The sequence below is a fragment of the Prionailurus viverrinus genome, chromosome A1 (genome assembly GCF_022837055.1).
Source record: "Prionailurus viverrinus isolate Anna chromosome A1, UM_Priviv_1.0, whole genome shotgun sequence".
Classification (NCBI taxonomy): domain Eukaryota; kingdom Metazoa; phylum Chordata; class Mammalia; order Carnivora; family Felidae; genus Prionailurus; species Prionailurus viverrinus.
In genome coordinates this window covers 189,265,975-189,273,681 of record NC_062561.1, presented here as the reverse complement: position 1 = coordinate 189,273,681, position 7,707 = coordinate 189,265,975, and positions in this window count along the sequence as shown.

Here is a 7,707-nt window from a genome sequence, read left to right as displayed (position 1 = left end):
TCATGGGAATGGAAACAAGACTTCTTAAGAGAAGGTACACATTAGCTACCCCCAGGCCAAGGAATTGCAAAAGCTGATTGCCTAACTGGTAAAAGGAGGAAGGGGAAACTATAGAGGGGAAGCACAATGTAACACTTTTATAAATTGTCCTCCTGGTTTATTTATATAATTAAGTCAGTGTATTAGCTAGCTCATGCTGCCATAACAAAATATCAAAAACTGGGTGGCTTAAACAACAGAAATTTATTTTCTCACAGTTCTGAAGGCTCAAAGTTCAAGATCAACATGTCAGCGTGGTTGGTTTCTGCAAAGCCTCTCTCTTTGCCTTGCAGATGGCTGCCTTCTTGCATGTCCTCACGTGGCCTTTTCTCTGACAGTGTGCATCCCTGGTGTCTCTTCCTCCTCTTATTAAGGCCATCAGTCCTTCTGGAGTGAGGCCCCACCCCTGCAGTCTCATTTAAGCTTTATTACCTCCTTTAGGCCCTATCGCCAAATACAGTCCCATTGGGAGTTAGAGCTTCAACATAGGAATTGGAGGAGCATGTAATTCAGTCCATAACAGTGTATTGAAATCTTTTGGAAGGATACACAGCACACTGATGTTAATGTGACTTTGGGGGAATGACACTGGGAATCCAAGTTGGGCCTGTTCTTCTACTGAATTTTTAAAATGGTATTATGTTAAAAGATGTTGGTGATAAAGGGATATTAATTGGAAGGGATGTCAAGTTTTAGCCCTCCCAGTACCTCTCCAGAGGTCCCACCCAGCCCTGAGTGTTGACAGCCATGTGCCTCACTTCTAGGCCCCATGGAGAAGGAAGTCTACTTCAGCAGGCATTAGCATCCCATGTGGTCCCCAGGGACCCATCAGTGCAAAGGGAAGGAAAAGGATCCCGTGGAAAAATAGCATTGTCCTGTGACGCGTCTGTAGGGCAAGCGCATCTTTGGGACCCCGCACTGTATCTTCACCCTTTGGCCCCTTCTAAAGCCTGTGGGCTTCTGCAGGCTGTCACCACCCACAGGCCTCCAGCTCTGATAGCAGAAGGTCCAGCAGAGTGGCCACTGGAGCAGGGCATGGAGTGTGGGGGGTGGGGGGGCGTTTGGTGTTGAAAGGTCCTTCACAGCCTCCACAACCTCTCCAGTCACTTCTCATGCCACATTCTTCCTATAAAGTCAGCACTGTTAGCAGAAGTCCCTCTCGAGCACTTATGCAAGAAATCTGAGGAATGCAGAGCAGTGGCTTTAGTCCCTGAATTTATATAAACCACCAATTGCCTGTGGTTGTTAGCCGCTAATTATTAGGTGTTTTGTCACTGTCAGCATTTTCATAAACTGTTCCTTTCTGTGAGACATGATAAGCATTTAATCAACGCTGAATTGGAGGCATGTGTACCAGAGCCGCGGTGAGCGGGTGGGGGAGGGGGGGACTGTGAGGCTGTGTGTGGTTTGGAAGCTAGGAGCCAATCTGGTACTAAGCACACTGCATTGTGAGACACTGAAACAGTAAAGGTAATAACAGCTGCCTTTTTCTGTGCACTTGAAACTGGGCCAGGCACGGCGTTTAAGTCCTCTATATCCTCTACCCCTTGCCAAAAAACCTTGAATGGGGCTGTTATAGAGGAGGGGCTCAGAGAGGCTCAGTCATCCAGCCAGAGAGAGGACTGTGTCAGTGAGGGAGTGAGTTTGGCTGCACATAAGACAACACAAGTAATGGTGGCTTGGACAATCAGAAGATTTTGTTTTTCTCTCATGTAGGAAGTTTGGAGGCAGGCAGTCCAAGGATGGTGTGGCCACCCCATACTGCCAGGAAAGGCCCATGTCCCTCCTAGAGTTTGCCTGTACCATCCTTCTAATGTGGCCATAATGTCCCTCTTCCACTCCCAAAGAGGAAAGGGAGCAGGGCAAAGGCACATTCAGCTGATTCTGTCCCCCTTTTAAGGAGATTTCCAGAAAGTTCCATCTGTGTACTTCTACTGTGTCACACGGGCACTCTTTTCTGCAAGATGGCTATTATGCATCTGATATTGTGGAAAGTATTTACGTGTATTATTCTGTTTATTCCTCATAACAGCTCTTTAAGGAAGGCCTTTTCAACCCCTGGGTTCTAGTTTATTTTTTTTAAGTAGGCTCCATATCCAACATGGGGCTTAAACTCACAACCCTGAAATCAAGAGTTGCATGTGACTGAGCCAGCCAGTAGCCCCCCCAACTGCCTGGATTCTAGTTTAATCCCTGCTATTACATGCCTAAGTCATCCCAGATAAATCTCTTTCCCTCTCTGGCCCTCAGTTTCCCTTCTCATCTGTTTATGAGGGATTAGACTAGAGTTAGGAGTTCTTACTTGGGGTCTACAGACCCCACAAGGCCATGGATAACATTCAGGGTGGCGGGGTGGGGGGGAGGTGGGGCACCTGGGTGGCTCAGTCAGTTGAGTGTCTGACTCTTGATTTCAGCTCAGATAATGACCTCGTGGTTTTGTGAGATGGTGCCCCACATCAGACTCTGCACCAACAGCACAGAGCCTGCTTGGGATTCTCTCTCTCCCTCTCTTTCTGCCCCTTCCCCACTCAGTCTCGTGCTCTCTCTCTCTCTCTCTCTCTCTCTCAAAATAAATAAATAAACATTTAAAACAAAATCAGGGGGGAGGGTCATGAATTTGAATGGGGAAAAATATTACATTCTTATTTACACTGACCTCTAGTTGAAATTTAACTGCTTCTTCTATTGTAATTGTAGGCAACAGACCACAGTAATATTGGCAGAATCTGTGACTTTTTCACCAAAAAAAAAAAAAAAAATCACAGGACTTTTATAGCATGTTATAGTTGTTTTAGATATGTTAAAATATTGTCTATGTTCATCACTACAAAATTATGGTAGTTATTATACCTACCATATTTAATATGTTAATTATATACATACATATAATAAATGTGATCTATATTACAAAAATATATGTTTTAATAATCCAGTAACTGTATTTCAATATAATTTATTTTGTTCATAATCCTGCATATTTTGCTTTATGCACTTAAAAACATTTTTTGAAACCGGGATCCATGGGATCAGCAGATCCCCAAAGAAGTTCATAGAACAAATTAAATGAAGAACCCCTGAAGTATGCAACCTCTGTGCCCTTCTGGCTATAAATGAAACTCTGCCACGAGCTATCACGGTCACCCTGAACAAGTCTCCTCAGTTTTCTCTTCTGTGGAATGGTAATAATATATGCATTGCCTAGCTTAGAGCTGCTAGGAGAACCAAAGTAATCTACGTAAAGCACACCCAACTGCAAAGCTCATGCATGTTCAGTTACACGGGGTTACCTGCTGAAATGCTAACTAAATGCTGAGTGTTGTCAAATTATCCAACTTTAGACCTATTTTCCAAAGATGCTGATATTTTTCTGTCATCTCTGGGGGAGTGTCCTGCTATGGCATATATTTTCGATTGCAGGATTGGGACCGAACTAGTATAAAATTCAATAATAATGAGGGAAATGCACCTTAAGTGCACCTGGTTGAAGCTACTTAAGACCACAAGGAGATAAAATGAGATTTCACCACTGAGTCATATAGCTGTAATTATACTTAGACTTTTTGAAAAATTTGGCCAACATACCATGGTTTAAAGAAAGTCATGGATCACCAGTCATTTCCTTTGCAATCTCGAAACATAGGGATAGTTGGACAAGTGATAGGAATGTTTGGGAAGTTGGTTTCTTTTGTAATCTGTGACTTTAAAATATCTGTGAGTACTTATTACATATTTATTCATCCAAGAAGTCTTCCAAGGTGGCCATAATTAATGTTTTAAAAGCAAAGTAAAGATCTACAAATATCTTGTTAAGTTATATTCTAGAACGGACCTCAAATTATGTTTGGGACATTACTGAGTGCTTTCACAGTCTTGAACTCAAAAACAAAAGGTACTGTGAGGTAGTCAACTTGGCCAAGAAAGACGCTTCCTAAACAAGCTAGTGTTTTGATAAATTTCCCCAAGGATTTATGCAAGTATGTGCTCTGAGCTGTTTTTATTGGGGAGAATATTTGGTTTGCACAATGGAAGCTGCCTTTTCTTCTGGCTTTCAGAGAATTTTAGTCTGATACTGGGGTTTGAGCTATATAGAGAACCCAGCTAAAAGTTAGACTTGGGGAAGATTTTTATGGTGCTAAAAAAGAAAAAGAAAAACTTTATATTTTTTAAAAAACCAGCAGAGAATAAACCCTGGTTTTTTTTAAGTCATGAGACTAACAAGAGATCATTTATTCATTCATTTACTCATTCATTTCTTGACAAGTGTTTCCTGACTGCTTACTTTTTCAAGGCACTGTGCCAAGCATTCAGCACACAACTGATGTGGCCCCTGCCCTTGTGAAACTTAAATGCTAACGCTGATGACATTAAACATTTTTAAAGACCCACTCTGTTCTAAGTACTTTACATATGCTAATTTATTTATACTTCCCAATCACCCTAGAAGGAAAATACTGTTATTATCCCCATGTTATAGTTGGGAATCGGAACTTTATTGAAGTTAAGGGGTTTGTCCAAGTTTACAGGACTAGTCAGGGGCTGAGCTGCTATTCAGTCTTGCCCAGTATGGTGCTACAATCTGTGCTCTAAAACACAGGTCAGCAAACTACAGCCTTCCAGCCAAGTCCAGCCTGATACCTGTTAATAAAGTTTTATTGGAACATAAAAATTCCCATTCTTTTACATGGTGTCTATGACTGCTTTCATGTGACAACAGTAGTCCAGCAGTTGCAGCAGAGACCGTATGACCCAGAGGGTCTAAAATATTTACTCCCTGGCCATTTACAGAAAAGTTTGCCAACTCCTGCTCTAATACTCTGCTATACTTCCTCTTTAGGAAAAGGGGGGGGGGGGGATAAGAGGTAATTAAAATACTTGAAAATATTTTTTTAATGTTTATTTATTTTTGAGACAGAGAGACAGAGCATGAACGAGGGAGGGTCAGAGAGAGAGGGAGACACAGAATCCAAAGCAGACTCCAGGCTCTGAGCTGTCAGCACAGAGCCCGACACAGGGCTCGAACTCACGGACCATGAGATCATGACCTGAGCCAAAGTCGGACGCTTAACCGACTGAGCCACCCAGGCGCCCCTTGAAAATAATTTTTTAACGTGAATTTCACTCCACTGTGAAATGGAGTGCTGTGAGAGAATAACTGGAGGGAGAAGAGGAAGTTAGAGGCATCCTCTTTAAAATGTGAGCCCCAGAGTAGGGGCCTCACAAGCAGAGATCTGAATCCTGGGATAGAGCTTCTTACTGAGGAATTTGTACACTATTTAGCTGTCCAAATATCCACTGTTTCTACTTTGACCTGAGCAGAGGATGATAAAGGAACAGTCTCCTTTCCGGAGTGCAAAGGTTTCTTTCTCCTTCAAAGGGAGCCTGGGAGGATTCAGTGACAGATGAAAATGTTCAGCACAGTGCTTGACACCCAGCTGGCACTCCACAAACGTCCCCTTCTTCTTCCTTCTGACACCTGTCCTTGCCACCTGCTGGACCAAAATTGGCCCTCTGAACTTGCGAAGGTTTGTACAGCATGAACACAATGCTTTATGCTTTAAGATGGACATTGACATTTAATATAGCAAAGTGAGGTTGGAAATGTGGTTGCTAACTCAGAATAAATTATTTGGTCCAGCTGATGAGTCCCAGGGGAAAAATGTGCTAGGTCAGTCATTCCATTTGTAGTTGGGGCACAAATACCCTTTCTTCATCCAAATGACCAAGGCTGTAGGCATAAGGAGGTTGGACAGTCAGGCAAGTGGGTGTGGGATGCTTGCCTTGACGGTTTTCTGGATGACTCACCCAAGATATTCAGTCTCCATTTTATATGGGACCTTCACAAGCATTAAAGGCCTCATCTTTAACCAGGCTCTGAGCCACTTGCTTGCCACTAAAAAAAACTGCTGAGTTTTCCTGCCAAGTGTATATCCACATATATTTTTATAGATACAAATCACCTTCAAAACCATTCATTTTTGCATTTTAGGTTACTGTTTCTGCCCACTCCTTTTGTTCTTTAGAAAAACATACACTTTGTGGTTAGACCTAGCCTTATGTCCTTGTTCTGTTCTACTAGCTGGGTGACCTTGGGGAAAAATTTTAACCTCTTTGAGCCTCAGTCTTATTTGTAATAATAATACTTACCAATGTAATCCATTTATACAGTATTTGATTGTCTATTGAGTGCCAGGCTCTGTGCTAGGCTCTAGGAATTTCACAGCAAAAAAAGACAGACAAATCTCTTGTGGCTGTTACAGCCATAAAGGGAGTCATAATACTCAAGTAAGTACTCAAGATCATTACAATGTTATTAAATGATCTAAAGGAAATGTACAGGGTGAAGTATTAGAGTGAAATTCATAAGTGATATTAAGGCAAGACCAGAAGAATGAGAATTGTGCAAAGCATAGGAAGCGCTCTTAATGTCTTCAGGCAGAGGGAACATTGAGTACAAAGGTCTGGAGGTGGGGCAGATACTGTTGTGTTTTAGAACAGAAAGTAGTATTGTATCCAAAAGGGAAAGTGGTACAAGAGGAGGTCAGCGAGGTGAGTAGAGACCAGATCTCATGGGCCTTATGAGTCATGATAAGGAATTTTGGCTTTTATTCTAATCAGAGTGGGAAGTCAATGAAAATGGTTAAGACTTGTACAGGATTAAGGGCATCTGAGTGGCTCAGTTGGTTAAGTGTCCAACTTCAGCTCAGGTCATGATCTCACAGTTCGTGAGTTCAAGCCCAGCATTGGGCTCTGCACTGACAGCTCAGAGCCTGAAGCCTGCTTTGGATTCTGTGTGCATCTCTTTCTCTCTGACCCTCCCCTGCTTGTGTTTCTCTCTCTCTCTCTCTCTCTCTCTCTCTCTCTCTCTCTCTCTCTCTCTCTCTCAAAAATAAATAAACATTTTTTAAAAAGTCTTGGACAGGATTCATGTTTTTAAAGATGAGTCTGGCTACTGCATGGTGAAGGAATGAAGGAATTATAAGAAACAACAGCAAAGGGAGGCCAGGATCATTGCAAGGATTACCTACAATTACAAATGTAAAATAATGAGCACAACCCATGACACATATAAGTTCTTTACGAAAGTTAGTTGGCTGGTGTTCTAGAAAGTTTAAGCCTCATACAGTAGACACTAACCTCATGTGGCTATTGAGCATTTGAAATGTGGCTAGTGCAATCATGGACTTAAATATCTCATTTTATTTTAATAAGAGGAGTTTTAAAAATTAATATCTAATTCAGTCATTGGGAAGTATTTTTGAAAAAATTTAGATGTATGTATCTATTTTACCATAATTTTTATGAAATCTGAGTACAGATTCAGGTATTTTCAATGAAAACTTAATGTCTAAATTGAGATGTGCCCTAACAGTGAAATACATATATGATCCCAAAGACTTAGTATGAAAAAAAGAATGTATAGTATTCTCTTAATTTTTATATTAGTTACATGCTCAAATGAGAATATTTTGGACACATTTTGTTAAAGAAAATATTGCTTAAATTAATTTCACCTCTTTTACTGTTTTTAATGCTGCTACCAGAAAATTTAAAGTTACATATGTGGCAGTCACATTTTATCACTATTAGACATGCTGATCTAAGGGAAAACAGAAATCCAGGAATTTAAATGCACAGAATGTTAGCTTTTGGTGATGTCTCCTATCAGAA